The sequence below is a fragment of the Vicugna pacos genome, chromosome 24, assembly GCF_048564905.1.
Source record: "Vicugna pacos chromosome 24, VicPac4, whole genome shotgun sequence".
Taxonomy (NCBI): Eukaryota; Metazoa; Chordata; class Mammalia; order Artiodactyla; family Camelidae; genus Vicugna; species Vicugna pacos.
The window spans coordinates 21,629,144-21,646,287 of record NC_133010.1 but is presented as its reverse complement, the minus strand read 5'-3'; the positions used below and the strand labels follow the sequence as shown (position 1 = coordinate 21,646,287).

Here is a 17,144-nt window from a genome sequence, read left to right as displayed (position 1 = left end):
CTCGACCTTACTATTTTCTGTGTCTAATGCACCACTTTTTTGTGTATCAACTAAGGGACAACGTATTCAATTCTCATGAGCTAACAGACAATACAGTCGGCCCTTCATATCCATGGTTCCACAGCCGTGGATTCAATCAATATCAGATCAAATTTTTTTAATTTCCAGAAAGTTTCAAAATGCAAAAGTTGAATCTGTCATACACCGGCAACTGTCTGCATAACATTTACATTGAATTAGCTGTTGTAAGTCATCTAGAGATGATTTAAATCAAGTATACGGGAGGATGTAACATGCGATAGATGCAAATACCACACAAATTATATAAGGCACTTGAGCATCCATGGATTTTGTTATCTGTGGGGGGTCCTGGAACCAATCCTCCACAGATACCAAAGGACAACTGTACTCCATTTTCTCTTACCCTTTCTTCACTTTTCATAGTATCTATTTACATATTTTTTATATAGTCGGCAAGCAAACCAATATAGACAGTAAACAAAATATATAAGTAGATATTATCATATATTAGAAGTTGTGAAGTTTATGATGAAAAATATTCAGGAAAGGTAGTAAGGAAGTACCAGAGGCAAGAGTGATTTGGAAGACCTCTCTGAGGTGACATTTGATCAAAACACTGACACAGGTGAAGAGACCTCTAGGTGGCTCCTGGGAGATGGGCTTCCGGGATGCTTCAGCCCACGCAAAGCTGCTAAGGCAGGAATGTGCCTGACGTATTCACAGAAAGCAAGGGGCCTGTGTGGCTGGGGCAAGGCGAAGAAGGCAGGAGAAGGGAAGGGTGGGGCAACCTGTTCCTGATGCCCCTGTGGTTGGTGAAGGACAAAGACCAGGTTGTAACTGAGATATCAGGGCAGAGCCACAACCAGGAAGGCTGCTTCAAGGGAGAGGGATAGAAATAGTCTCTGTTAATGAGTTTAATGAAATGATAGCTATAACTTGTTGAGTTCCCATTTAAACTTCATTTTCAAAATTAGTTAAAATAAATTAACAGGATACGAACCAAAATAATGTCAGAGGTGTTAGTCTTTTTGCCACCACCTGGCCTCAAACCCACTGCGTACAAGAAAATGTCATTGTTAGTTTATAAATTAGCCAAGAAATTTTAAATTACCCAGAATCTTTGAATACTATTTAGAGTTCTCCAAGGTGGACCAATGCTCCCTACTTCTAAAGCTGAATAATGACAATCTTATTAATTTTGTTGAAAAAGAAATTTAAGGAATATAAATCTTTCAACTAATCCCATTGATCTTTTATGTCATAGATCTTATTTTAAAAACCTTCCTATCAATCAATGAATATCTGCTTACATGATCTATTTCTGGATATATGTATTTATGAATATGACTTAAAGTAATATGGATATAATACAGATATAATTGTGTCATCAGATTCACTCTGGTTGATTTGCCAAAATTAAATATATAAATAATGAAAATGAACTTGCAGAAACTCTAGCTACACAGTTTATCCTTGAGTTATCTCTCAAATAGGAGCAAATGTTCACTGGATTGACTTAATCACAAATAGCTAAGACAAAGCAGCACGTCAGATAGACAGGAAGAAGATATTAAAATTCAGAGACAAGATCACAAACAGAACCCAGGGTCCCCTGGCTGCACGAAAGCTCTATATGGTTGTAGGGACTTCTCCAGATCACAGAGAGAAGGATGGAAACCAGCTCAACAGATCACACTAAGCACTGATGATAATCAGTGAGGACAGTGTGTGGATGCCCAGCGGGGCATATGGCATTAGGAACGATTTGGTGCTGGGGAGATCACTTCCCAAATAGTGCAAGGAATGATCAGGAAGACCCTGATGCCAAAACTAAAAGCTAACTCACAGTCATCTGAAATTAGGTAGATGGGTTTTTTGCCTTCAGCTTTTTACTCATCAGTAAGTTGGGATAATTGTCTCTTCTCTGTCAGTACCAAACTATTGACACAAAGACGAAAGGGTATTTAGAAGCAGGAGTATGATGTGCTATCCTTCACACATAACCTACAGCATGAGAAAGCAATATGGTAAAGAATTTTGTTTGCCTCTAACAGAAAGTAGAAGATATCTGACTTTTAAATCAGTCTGTGGGAGGATAAAAGGAGAAATAAAATTAAGATGAGCAGTACTAAAAAAAACTAAAAACAGTACTTAGTGCTGTGTAGGAAGAGAAAAAGATATGTTAATATTTAATTTACTTAATTTTGTTTGGTTAAATAACAAAAACATCAAAACATCAAGTCGAAGTAATATTTTAAGACCCAACTTCACTCTCTACACTGAGAATATTTAATAGGCCAAAGGAGGGACATTTATGAATTGTGTGGATTATTAAAAAGGCATAGTATTTCCTGTTTGCTCTCCCATACAAAAATAAGAGCATTTTAATCTTCAGTCAAGAGGAAAGGGGAAAGACTGGTAGATAATATTATAAAGGAACAAATTAAAAAACAAAAACAAAACATTAAATTCAGCTATTAAATGAAATTTATACCATCCAAAGCTCTTAAAGTAATCTATCTCCTTTGCTATTATAAAAATTATATGGCCTACCTTTGTATGACAATCCACCAAATGAATAAAAATATGTCTTTTCCAAATACTATTAGTTTTAGTAGAAGAAAATCCTAAAGAAGAGCATAATCATATTTCACTGGATGAATCTGGTTGGACTGCAGGGTCTTTCCACTTCCTAGATCGTACAGAATTCCCTCAAATAACAGAAAAAGTAATTCCAGGGCATATGCATGAAATAGTCTTAATAATCTCAGCTGCCCTCTTCTCAGTGTTCCTAAAACATTCAAGTTTGCCTTGCTTTATAATTGTTGCTCTGTATCTTCTGGGGCATTTACCCTCAGCCCACCTGCTGCTGTCCTCTTGCCACAGTAATACTATTTTTAGAATTTTAAAAAAGAAAACAGGACCACAATTTGTCAGCTCTAGTTGGTGACTTTTTACCTACTAGGGAGGCTGCCTGCTGTAGAGGATGGAGCTGGAATTGAAATAATGGTTATACTATTTACTATTCTCATGAACTTGTGAATTTTCTTACGTTTTCTGAACTTCACTTCCATATTTGTAAATAGCTCTAAGAATTAGAAATAGTGCATTCAAATTGCTTTATGCAATACCTGGTACCTATCAGATATAAAACAAATAGCATCATTATATTTTATTGCATTCTGTAACTACATTAAAACCTCACAATTTGGAACTATTAAGTAACTTTAAGCAAAATTATGAAATCTTAAAACTTCCTAATATTATACACTGAAACTTTTCCACATTTATTATCTCAGTTGTTCCTCATAAAAAAAAAGAAAAGAACAAAGGAAAAAAAAGGTACACAGAACAGAAGTCATTTTTCACTTTAAGGATGAAGAAATAGCGGTTCAATGAGTTGTTCAAATCATACTATCTCATAGATCAAGGAGACAAATTCATGTCTTGCTCACTGAACAGTGTCTATCACGTTATTGGGAACAGCAGACATTTGGGGTTTTTGAGTTCTACTCTCTCAAAATCTTCCTCATTTCAGTTGATGGCAACTTTATCTTTCCATATACCCAAGGCCATAAATCTTGGAGTCATTCCCTTATACCCTCTATTATACTACCATATCTCACATTTACTCAATCAAGCATTCTTTTTTTAATTTGTGTTCAAATATATCCAGAATTCCGCAAATTCTCACCAGCCACCCCTCGCCAGTGACTGATAATATAAGAAAGATCATGTGACTTTTCTCTCAAAAGCCTCCAGGACTCTCACTTTTCCTCAGTAAACACCAAGGCCTTGACAACAGTCTACAAAGCTCTGTATTACCTGACCCACTTAATTCTTCACGTTCCCTCTCATTTTCTTTACTGCAGCCCCATACTAGTTAATCCCCTCCCTGAGAGCCCTTGCCAGGCCCTCCTGGAATGCTCTTTCCTCGAATACGCTCATGGTCAATATCCTTACTTTCTTCAAGTCTTTGCTAAAGTGTCACTTTCTCAGTGAGGTCTCTCAAAATAAAAATTAGAATTTACCCCCCAGGCAGTTCTGATACCCCTACCTTGCTCTATTTATCTTTCTTTCCATAGTGTTTTTCTCCTAACACACAACACAATTTACTAATTAAGTGTATTAGGTAGACTCTGACTCCTACACATTAAAATTTAGGTTCCATGAGGATAAGGAATTTTTACCTAATGGGTCCAAAGGGCCTAGACAGGTGCCCAGTATGTAAATATGTGTTGCCTAAAAGAATATTGTCTTTTGACTGCCATCCTGCTTTCAGAACAAAAGCCCGACTGCCTCCTTCCCAAAGACACAGACACACACACAGACACACACGATTACTAATGACAGTCCTACTGCTTCTAAGTGTTTCTCAAAACATCATCCAGGTATCAAAATTTTGTCAGGATCAAATTACAAAGGATGGTTGATTAAAAGAGTAGATTCCTCGCTTCCTATCCAGAAACACTAAATTAGACCTTCTGGGGGTGGGTCCTCCAAACAGGACCCGTGTGCACGTGGAGTGGAGCACGCTCGCTGGCCTGCTCTCACGTCCCCTTTTTTCTTTCCTCCATCTCAGCCAAGGCTTTGCTTGCAAGAATCTGTAAAAACAAGCATCGCCAAAAGTGCGAATAATTGAAACACCCACCAGGGAAATCTGCTCCCACCTTCTGAATTCCACTCAGAAAAACGAGAAGCACTGATGGGGTCAGGGCCAAGGTGCTAAAATCTAAACATTTTCAGTCCATAATAGAAGGAAAAGCTGTGGCAGGCTTGTCACCTGTCCCCTTTGAAATCATGTTTTTCTGTAGAAGTTTTTCTTCTTTTGTTTTCTCTCCTGCTTAGTTGGAATTATCTTCTCTTATGCCATTAACACAGTCACCCGTCCTCCTCCGTCCCTTCCTAGCCCCGCTGTCACTGCAGGAAACCTTGCAAGGGCTACTTAGACCAGCCCTGCTCTGTTCCAGGAAGGAAGCCTGCTCTTTCCTCACCCCTGATGCTCTTTGCTGCGTCTCACTACTGCACTGGTGAGACATGATGAGACTAGGAGCTCGGCCTACATGAACAATACTGAGAATCATTCCAGTTCTTAGACCAGAAGCAGATGCCTGGTCCAATCCAGCTTCTCAGTACGAGGTGTGCCATTTAGCTCAGACCGACAAAAGAGTTTTAGGTAGTCTAAGAATTCTCCAAAGTTAATTTGCAAAATGTATTTCTGATATTCCTTATTTTTATTGAAATAGGGTATACTAGTTTTCTTCAAATTCTCAAAACATTTTGAAAATCAAAAAAGATTGAAAGCCACTTCCCTTAGGTCTCAAGGTGTCTTTATAATTAATGTCCTCATAGAAAATCCGCTTTGTATAAACAAAGAAATATATTCTTTGTTTGTATTTGCGTTGCAAAACTAAACAATAACCTTATCAGGTATCTTTCATTCTGCTCCTTGGTAATATCCATCACCACTTCAAGGTAACACACTTGCATTTTAAATTTTCCTTTCTGAAATTCAGTCCTAAGGACTGAACAAGCAGAGAATTCCAACGTCTTTGGATAGCCCATACTGAGCAGTGCTTTGGTTTCAAGCCCAGAATCTATCACCAAACCTTCAAACCACATCAATCCTAAAACTTACTTGGTTCTAAAAATTATTTGGTAATGAGAAGAAATGAAACATCCTTTTTCAAAACCAAAATTAACTTAAGTATTCCTTCTTCACTTTCTAAAGTAAGTTTTTACTTTATATTTGTTTCCTACTAGTCACATTAGATTTTAAAGTAATCTGGGGTTTACATTAGGAATAAAATATTTTCACTTGAACAGCAATAAGCATTTAACTTCATTTTGCTTTTTTTTAAAAATTTAAAACCAAATACAATTTTCATCATATTGAAACATTCAGAATAAATCCAATAATAAATTATCATTTCTCTCTTATTTCATTCATGAACAAAAATTTTTTACCTCTTCTATTATGCAAGAGATGGTGCAGGTTATTAAGAAACTTTAAAAAATGTAAAGATGTATATAATCTCAGTTTTGCCTTCCAGAGGCTTGTAACCTTAAAAGATGAATGAGACAAATATACCAATAGTTACAAAGCAAAGCATTAAAGGGGTGTGATACATGTTATATGTGTGGGTCACTGAGAGAGAGCTCTCTTTGCTGGGATGAGTTAGTGGAATGCACCACCGATTATTCACATGAAAGAGAAAAGTTACCTGAGCCCCATAGTGCTCAGCACCCAATTTTGTTATTCAATGTTGATCAGGATCATTTTTAAAATATGGATAAATTTTATAATACACTTTCATAAGACATCATATATAGCATGGCAAATAGATGCCAAGAGATTTTAGTAAAAATTTAGCCGATTAGTTTACTTCGAGTATCAAAACATTCACCAGCCCTATGCTTATCTGGGAAATGGAGGAGAGAAGACCAAGTATTTTACATAGATCAAGTTCAAACAGTTCAATGTCCACCCATAAAAAGAAGCAGTTCCACACACAAAAAGAGGAAAGTTTCAAAGTGAGTTTCAAACTTAACGCAAAAGCAAGTGATTATAGCTTATATTTTATAACCAATACCTGCCATGATATAGGAATTGCCAAGTCCTTTGAATCTCCTCTAAAATGCTGATCATGAACGTTGGGCTCAAGATAGCTGAGTAAACAGCTTTTTTCATTTATTAGCCCAGTGTATTTTGCATATTAGAAAATCATATACATAGCATATGGAAAATATGTATAACTGCTCGTGGGAATGTAAATTAGTACAGACACTACAGCAAACAGAGTTAAAACAGAATTCCTTAAAAAACTAAAAACAGAGTTGCATTATGATCCAGCAATCCCACTGCTGGGTATATATCTGGAAAAGATGAAAACTCTAATTTGAAAACATACATGCATCCCAATGTCAATGTAAAGCTCTATTTACAATAGCCAAGACATGAGACATGGAAACAATGCAAGTGCTGTTATCAGATAACTGGTTTACGAAGATGTGGTATATACATATACAATGGAATATTACTTAGCCATAAAAAGAATGAAATGCAACATGGATAGACCTAGAGAATATTATGCTTAGTGAAATAAGTCAGAGAAAAACAAATATTATATGGTATCACTTATATGTGGAATCTAAAAACTAATACAGATGAATCTATATATAAAACAGAAACAGACTCACAAAGAAAACAAACTTATGGTTACCAAAGAGGAAAGGGAGGGGGGAAAGATAAATTAGGAGTATGGGATTAACACATACACTCTACTATATATAAAATAAATAAGCAACAAGGATTTACCATATGGCAAAGGGAACTATACTCAATATCTATAATATTGCAATAATCTATAGTGGAAAATAATCTGAATATATATATATAAATATAAACTGAATCACTTCACTGTACACCTGAAACTAACATAATATTGTAAATCAACTGTACTTCAATAAAAATTTTAATAAAACATACATACACACACACATACATACATGCACCATTAATATTCAATTTACTGTAAGGTTCCAAGACTATGCTTGGTACCCTTATTTCACCTGAGAGATAAATGGTACCAGCATTACTTTGCTTAATATATATTCAAGCATCTGAATTTCTTTCATTTGTTTATCTAACACAATATTATCTACTAACTTTCTGAGAGTGGAAACCATAACAAAATACTGCACATTTCTGTGAACAATTAAGTACTCACAGGGAACTATAGTCAATATCTTGTGATAACCTATAATGAAAAAGAATATGAAAAGTAATATATGTATGTATATTTATGACTGAAATATTATGCTATACACCAGAAATTTACACAATATTGTAAACTGATTATACATCAACCAAAAAAAGTTTTTTTTAAATAATTAAGTCCTCATTTTGTTTTTATTTGATGCTGAAGGTATCCTTTTAGCATGATTAAGCTATACATTGATTTATGGATAAAGAATAGGCCACTTGTTCCCAATCTTTTTGCTATGAATTTTTAAAGTCCCCGAATCTCAAAGGAATATCATACTTTTGAGCTGACTTGTATATACACATACAGGTATGAATATACATATACAGGTATGAATAGGTATGAATATTGTTTGTCAGGAACACTGGGAAATCTATTATTATGTAGATTACTCAATTTTATTCAATTCCATAAAAGTTAATCTCTTGGTTCAGAAATATAAATGCAATGAGAAATCTAGTGATTGACATTAAATAAAAGTGTATCTTCTTTTTTTTGTGAGAAATTATTTGTTTTCTAGGCCTCCTATTTTGAGGGGATAGAAGAAACATGTTTTATTTGAAAATTATGTAACAGTATTATGAAATTTTAATCAACCTTCACATAAAAATAAACAAAATTTTAAACCCTAAATAAGCAGACATTATTCATTTATTCTAGTACAAAAATGTCATGTCTTTACCCAAATAATTATTGGACTCAGTAACTCTCTATAGCAACATTATTAAGACAACTCATAATCAGTCAATGTATATTTGAATCTTTAGGAATAATTACAGATCTTGAACCTAACAACTAAATAAGGTAAGTTAACAATACTTCCAAGAATATTTTTAAAACTTAGTAAGTTTTGCTATCTACTCTTTATCTAGTAGATAAAATAATAGCTTAGAGTTTCTTTATCTAAACTCTAAGCTATTATTTCATAATAAGAAAAGATCATTAAAATCAGTAGGAAAAGGCAAATACTCCCATAATGATGTGGCTAGTAGTACTTGATACACACTGGCCAACTGTAACATGCTCTTCCAGAGCATCCAGTCAACATGAGCACCAGTCATCAGGCAACTACCATGTTGCCCCTTTAAAGTTCCAGCATTCTGGTAATGAAGAATAATCAACAATTATTTCATTGCAACTCTATCTGTACTACACGGATTTTACTGAAGTTCTAAGGGAAGTTTCAAAAGACTCAATTTGTGGCTCTCTGAGCTGTAATAGAAATACAGAGCTCCCTAGGGTCAGTCTTTTGGCTGCCCTACTCCCCTTGTTTTCTGTTCCTGTGCCGCCCCCTTGCCTGGCTCATTCTGACTTCAATATCTTTGATTATCCTCTCGTGACCCACACCTACTTCCACACACTGAACCCTTGATGTTTAAGGACGTGGAGGAAAATCATCTGTTGTGCGAAGTAATGACACAAAACCCTAGAACATTGTTTTTCAGCGTTCCTCAGAAGCCCACTGAGTTTTACTAAGAGGATACAAGTTGCCAAAAAGTGAGTAAGTGATTTATGTGCATTTAATCTTCGTAAGAAACCTGCCAGATAAGACACATTACCAAAGCAACTGAAAGTTAAGAAGGCTAAGAACTCTGCCCAAGCTCACTAGCTAATCAGGGGTGCAATCTGAACCCAAGCAGCATGACAGCAGAGTCCATGCATTTAACTATTCTGCATTGCCCTCTCTTGTTAATAGAAGGAAAGATTCTGCCTGTGTTGTAATACATTGGTTAATACTGTGTCAATAGCCCTGGTGGAAAATTAGTGTTCATTGTTATTTATCACGCGTTTTAGCACTTCCTAGGGTCTGTGAAGCCCTATGGTTTTCTTTTTGTGGTGGAAAGCATAATGTCCACCTCTCTGCAGGAGCATTCGTCTCCCCTGCCCTCTTCAAGGCGGGCAGGGCACTGGACTTACTCAGACTAATGAAATGTGAGCAGAGGCGACACGTGTCACATCTAGACAGGGGTATTAAGAGCCGAAGGATGTTGTCCCTCCTCTTTTCTACCTGTCAGAGCAACACACACAATTCCACACAGTGGCTTCTCTGTCCTGCTGGCTCTGACTGAAGACAGGAACACTGACACAGACCAGAGGCTGAAGCTGACCCACAACGGCACTTGCAAGTGAGATCTAAACCACAGTCGTCTTAAGCTAGTAAGGTTTACTAGTTGTTACCTGGCTTATCCTGACTGGGTTTTTACCAAGTTTGTTTTATCTTGCAACCAGCTTTTCACAGAATTAACATCTAATTAGATACTGGTATGACATGGAAAATGGCTGGAGAAAATTTTCCCTCCTGTAATGTAATTAAAAGATAAAAAGGAAAATGTTTTGCAGTTGGTGTGAAAGCCTTGTTCTTGTTACAGCAAGACTGAAGCCTGAGGAAAACAATACTTAAACACAACAGTTCTTTTTATTATGTTCTCCCCAGCAACAACTTCACAGAGCTACCTGTACCCAATTCAGTTCTCCCTCAAGAGGCTCCTCACTCAAATATAGTCATTCATTCACTCAGTAATTATTTTCTGAATGCTCACTAGATGACACCAGTATCAGGGACTCACTTCCAGTCCACCATGTGTTTGTGTCCCTAAGTTGCCCGGGGAAGATGTAGAAAATTCTAACTTCCCAATCTGTCTCACAGAAGCTTTAAATATTTTATTAATCTCATTGTGATGACTTTAGTGAGATGTCAACTTGGCTAGAATGTAGTTCCCAGGAACACTTATCTGGATGTACTGTGAACAGAGATTTTGCAGAGGTAACTGGAGTCCCTAGTTAGTTGACTGTAAGCAAAGGAGACTGTCCAGAATAATTGGGTGGGTGTGAATTAGTCAGCTGGAAGGCTTTAAAGGCAGGGTTGAAGTTTCCCTGGGAGAAAGAAGATGTTGCACTTTGGCTTTTGTCTAAAGCTCCAATGCCACACATTATTCTGCAACTTATTTTACTCAATACAGTATTTTGTAAACTTATCCATATTAACATAGATAACTCTAATTTAATTTTCTCCCTTTGATAATCATCCATCACATGAATATATCAAAATTAATATATCTAGTCTCTTGTTTATGGACGTTTGTTTTTCAGTATTACAGCTTTTACATGAAAAGCTGCCATACATTATTATACCGATCTCCATATAAACACTTGTCAGAGTTGCTGTAAAGTACACATCCAGAGGTGGAAAACTCCTTCAGCTTTACCAGAGACTGCCAAGTCACTCTACAAGTTTATAGTACCACCAAGCAGTGTACAAGCTGTACCCTTATTCCAGACCCTCATGACCATTTGGGACTTTCAGCCTTTGTAATCTTGCTCAGGTTGATAGATATGAACCAAACCTCATTTTGAATTTCATTTTCATTTCCAGTGGGGTTGAGCGTCTTATATTTTATTAGATATTTAAATTTCTTCTTCTGTGCATTGCCTGCTCATTTCCTTTATATGCATTTCTACTCAAGAGTTTTGTGCTTTTCATACTGATTTTTAAAATCTTAATAAAATCTAAATAATTTGTTGTCCATTATGATCATTGTATACATACCTATGTTTCTGTCTCAGCTGTTTTTTTCTACTCTGTTGAAAGTAACAGAATTTTTCTCAGAATTTTATAATTTTACAGCACTCAAAATATGATCACTGCTTTCTTTCATAGTTTGCTTCTTTTTTATATTTTTTTGGGGGGGAGGCAATTAGGTTTATTTATTTGTTTATTTTTAGAAGAGGTACTGGGAATTGAACCCATGACCTCATGAATGCTAAGCATGTGCTCTAGCACTTAAGCTACACCTTTCCCCATATAGTTCGCTTCTTGATGCCTTCTCAGCCCTGCCCTCTGGTCACCCACCAATTCTGTGATGCCTAGGTATCCTTTCAAAAAAATGTCCCTTGGTTAAAATTGACCAGAGACAATCTCTGCTGCTTTCAAACTAATTAATAAAACCTTAAAACCATATTATGACTTAATCTGAAAAACACACTTCAGGCAGAAAAATCTTTGCATAATAACACACAAGACCTGCTTATTTCCTGAACAAATATATCATCATTCTTAAAAATTTGAGAGCAGAGAGCAGATATAACAACACATGGGTGAGATTCATGTTGTACTTATATTTCTATGTTATATAAACTCATACACAATCAAAAAAGACAGTCATGTGGCTGGTGAATACTTTTGAAAAATAATCAATATTGATTATTGAATTATAGTGTGAAACGAAGACATTTTTACACTACTTGTCATTAACATGGAATTTTCAGCGGGTTTCTGTGAGTCCTTGCCTTTTGTGAAGCTGACTTGGAGTGAGAAAGATGGTACAATTAGAACAGAATAGAATGCAAAGATTCCAGAGTTAAAATTCTCAAGTTACTTCTCAAAATTAGACAAACTAAAACCATTTGCCAAATGATGAGAATACTCGCATGGGGGTATAAAAATCTCAGAGGCTTATGAGGACAAGGCTGTTTCATTTCCTAAGACTTGCCCTTAGTCATCCTGCCTTAAGAATAATGGTTGTTCTTGGAATCTCTCAAGGGTCAAGAGATGAAACCAAAATAGTTTTTCTTTCTGAGCTGGCTAAAAAACATTAAGGAGGCATAACTCATTAATTTAAAGTTCCATCTTACTGAAAAGTTCATCTGGCAAACAGAAAAATTAGACAAAGCTTTTAAATAATTGTGCTCACCGTCTTGCTGTCTACTGCTAAGTGACACTAAAGACTGTTATCTTTTTTCCTGTCATAATAAAATCAGTGCTGTGGTAACTGATTCCATGAAACCGAACTTCTGTCATTGCAACTCCAGGTCATGTATCTAGTCTCTATGTACTTAGCAATGAATATACATCTCTGTACACCTAGAAATGAATACATATACTGTGTGTGAAAATATATTTAGCCATGTTTCAGGATTCAAAAGAGTATACAGTATACTGAGAAGTCTCTAAGTATACAAATCCTATTTGGCTTTTTCACTGAGTCACCTTCTAGGTTTGTTCCTTATGATCCATTTGCCATAAATGAAGAGAACCATGATTATGAAGAAGGAAGACAGAAACCAGGGAGTAGAGCCAACTATTCCTGGTCTATGGTTTACTTTATCAAAAATTCCAGGGATCAATAACTTGCTATAGAAAATTCACCAGCTTTCCTCAGATTCACTTGCACTTTGTTGTAACACCTCTTCTAAGTGGCTCCTAATCTAATTTGGATAAAACACAATTGTTGTGTTTAATGCCTAAACTACTGGTCAGTGGATTTCGTTTGTGTATGTTTGGGAGTAAACCGTAAGGAAGAGCCTTTCTCTTGTTGCTTTCATTTGGTTTTCATTTGCTTGACAGAAATCCCTTTGCATAAAGAATTCTCACCTTATACCAAAGTGTTATCTTACTCTCACAAGTGGTAAGAATTCGTAGAAATACCCTGTAGTAGATAGCACCTAATGGATAGTACATAAAAGTATTCTTTGATAGCCAGTGTATTCGCTGTTTATAAATAGTGGAAAAGAAAAAGTAATGTTAACAAAGATGAGAAATAGTCCTCAGGCTAATCCTCCAAATCATTTTACCTGTAATTAATTTGTAGTCAAACGCAGTCGACATAAAGTTAAAAAAAATTGTTCTGACAAGACCTCTTAGTTGGGTAAGAGTGGCTTAATTAAAATGTGGAATTTCTGAGTATATGTTGTTTTTTAAGTGATGGGAAATTATGGTAACATGCAGCATTAAGTATTTCAGGAGTCCAAAGGCAAACTGGAAAGAAATAGGAGAAACTGGCAAATGTGATGTCCTTGGTTATACTCACTCTCTTTGTAAATGGTCTATCTTCCCACAATATATATACTACAGCAAATTTTTAATCTCCAAGGGGGAAAGTAAAGCCATTAAAAGTTTTTTAAACAATTTAATACCAGTTTTTGGTGCTCATATTTTAGGGTCTTCAAAAGTAATACACATATTAGATTGCTGGTCCTGACATATTAAATAGATTTTTCATTTTTATTTTACAGTCCACATTTCAGAACAGTTACAAACCCCCAGTAGTACTTCAGGCCTGAGTACTTGGCAAAGTAGATACTGGTGCCTCATTACAGCAAACAAACTGACGAATGTGTAAGTCATTTCAAACAGGGTTAGGTGCATATATATTTAAGAAAAGAAGGATTTGTTCATTATTTCCTTCCTCAGGGTGGAGCACATCGGGCTCTGCAATCAGATAAAATCGTACTGGGACTGCATAAAGTGAAATATTTTTACAATAACTAGGAGAGTAAATATTTGCTTCTTTTTAAAGAAAGAGAAGCCACCCATCTTCATTGGCAATATGCAGCTGTGACAGTGACAGGCATCATTTGTCCTGTTACTCTCAGAAGTCTCTCCCTATCCTTATCAGCAGGGTAGGCAACAGCGGCTCGGCCCCTTGGAGATGGTGTAATCGTGTGCCCCAGGAAGCTTACATAATCCAGATACTGCTTTGGAATGACTCCAGAACAAATTGGACTTCTGAGAAGAGTCTGTTAAGAATGTAAAGAAGTGCCACTGCCCACAGCCCTGAAATCAATCGTATGACCCTAATTTTGCCAGTGAACATACGTAACGGCCAGGACGTTGTTGCCACAGCGGAGCCAGTTTCTTACATTGCCTTTGTGGGGAGGAAGCTCCTGCCTCACTCTTGGGAGACAGCAAAGCAGGGCCCCTCTTCTTGCTGGCCCCATGCTTGTCCCACTGATAAATTTAGGCTTCCCTGCGTTTGTGGGTCTTGCAGTGGTACATCTTGCTGCCTAGCATACAGTCAACTTAACAGATCTCTGCAGGCTAAGAACCATCTGGGCTTCCAGTACCCCATTCATTTTTGATGGAAATGTAAATTAATTCAAATTTGGAATTTTCTGCAGCCACAAAAGAGAAGGAGAAAGTTGTCTATAAACTAGTATGAGTAATTATCAATGTATGTCATTAAGTGAGTGGTGAAAACAGGTGTGTATACTATATGGCTTTGGTACCTCCACCCCCTCACCAAAAAAAAAACAACCAGAAAAAGGAAGTGAGGGAAGGAGGGAGAAAGGAGAAAAAGGAGTGGAAGATGAGGGAGTGGTTGGGGAAGAAAAGTTGTAAACTAATTAAAATAATACCTAGGGGGTATGGAAACAAGGCAGGACAGAAATGGTAAGAAGTGCACCATATTTTTATATAGTTTAAGTTTTGAACCATAGCAATATTTTATATATATATATAATATATACACACATATATATATAAATTAAATCAAAAGCAGGAGAGAATAAACCTTAAATTATATATGTCAAGAAATAAATGACCTAACTCCATAGCAAATTGATAACTGACTATGAAAAATTAATTAAAAAGAGAACTTTTGAATACAGTGTTTAATGCATTATTTAAAGAGAAGAAATAAATCCAAAGAGATCTTAAAGTTGACTTAATAAGTTTGTTATTAGTGGAAATATTAGTAGTATAATTGTTGAGCAGGAATAAAAGCAAGCTCTAGGACAGCAGTATGTTTTCACACTATTTTTGCTTTAAATAATCTTCAAAAAAGCTGAAAAAGTTAAATGCTATCCATATTATAAAACGTCATATTTCTACATGGGATGATTTGAGGTTGATTTCACTGTCTATTATATACATTATAGAATTCAGTCTTTTCACAAAGCATATACTACTTTATAACCACTTCAATTTAAATTCTCCCTTCCCCTACTACTCTTGCTAAGAAAATGTGTGCAACACAAATGCAAAACCTAAAACTGCAACATTTGGAAAAGAAAACATGGGAGAAAATCTCTGTGACTTTAGTTAAGGCAAATATCTCATATGACATCACAAGAGAAACTGATAACTAGACTTCATCAAAATTAATATCTGCTCTTCCAAAGGCACTAATAAAACAAAAAAGAAGTCACCTACTGGTAGAAAATATTTTATATCACATCTGATAAAGGACTTGGATCTATATACTAACAAAAAATTCTCAGAATTTAATAAAAAAAAAATTTAAATGGACAAAATTTCAACAAGAGTTTCAGCAAATAAGCCCATAATAATACACTCAACATAGCTAGTCACTAAAGAAGTGTGAATTAAAACTATAATTAGATACCATTACACGTCTGTTACAATGGTTAAAAAAGAAACTCTATCATAATCAAATGTTGTTGAAGATGCAGAGCAATCTTGTAAAGCAAATCTCTACTTACCATGTGACCCAGCAACTCTACTCCCAAGTATAATAAAAATTTAAAACTCTATTCATGGACGTTTACAAAACAGGAGAAAATCTCAAATGTCCCTCAGCAAGAGAGTGGCTAAACAAACTGGCACGTCTGTACAATGTCATGCTGCTCAGCAATGAAAATGAATAAGCAACTGATCAACACAACACAGGTGAATCTAAAATGCATCCTGGTAAGGGAAAGGAGCTTGATTCAGAAGAGCACACCTTGTACAGTTCTGTTTACTTGACATTCTTGGAAGGGTACGACTGTAAGAGCAGTCCCTGAGAGAGGATGGAGATGTTAGGAGGTTTTGTACACTGAAGAGCATGGGGAGTGTTTCGGGTGAAGGAACTGCTTTAAATCTCTGTTATAGTGATGATTATACAACTGTCTATATTTGTCAAATGTCACAGAGCTATTCACCAAAAAGAGTAAATCTTACAGCATGTAAATTGAAAATAAGGACATGTTATGTCAATTTTTTTTTTAGTTTTAGCTAAATTGCTTAGAGAGAAATTTTTAGCATTAATCCTCATATTTAAAAAAGGAATTTTCTCTAATCAGTGACCTATGCTTTAACTAAGAAATTAGAAAAAGATAAGCAAATTTAATCCAAAGGAAGGAAAGAACAAAAGCAAGCATAAAAATCAATGAAATAGAAATAGGGAAGTGATACAGAAAATGAGCTAAAACCACCTTTCATGTCAGATATAAAGAAAGCCACCAAAGTTTACTAAGGTCGTGTTGAAACAACTTAAGAGCCACCTAAAAGCAGTTCTGACAGAATTAAGATAATTTCAGCTCCAATAAGGATATTAATTGGATCAGATTGAAACAGCAAGTACACTTAAGTCTATTGAGTCTGTGTTGAATTTCAAGTAAAAACTAACTAACCTTGGAGAATGATAGGGATTCAATTATCTTGAAAGATGTATCTTTGCTTTTTAAAAAATAACTACACATTTTATAACAAAATAGTATATGAAGAGAAACATCTGTTTATGAAAGAGATAAATGAAGCCATGAAGCCAAAGTGATGGAATTAAAATATTATCATTTCCAATCCCCAGTGAATTAATGGACGCAGGCGTCAGACACCAGTGGTTACTAACATTCCAA

The 17,144-nt window shown here is 35.7% G+C and overlaps 1 long non-coding RNA gene across 4 annotated transcripts in view; it reads right to left on the bottom strand.

Annotated features, from left to right (window-relative positions):
* LOC116285336 (uncharacterized) overlaps window positions 1-17,144 on the bottom strand; it is a 499,682-nt gene that overhangs the window by 168,798 nt on the left and 313,740 nt on the right. The window lies entirely within an intron of this gene.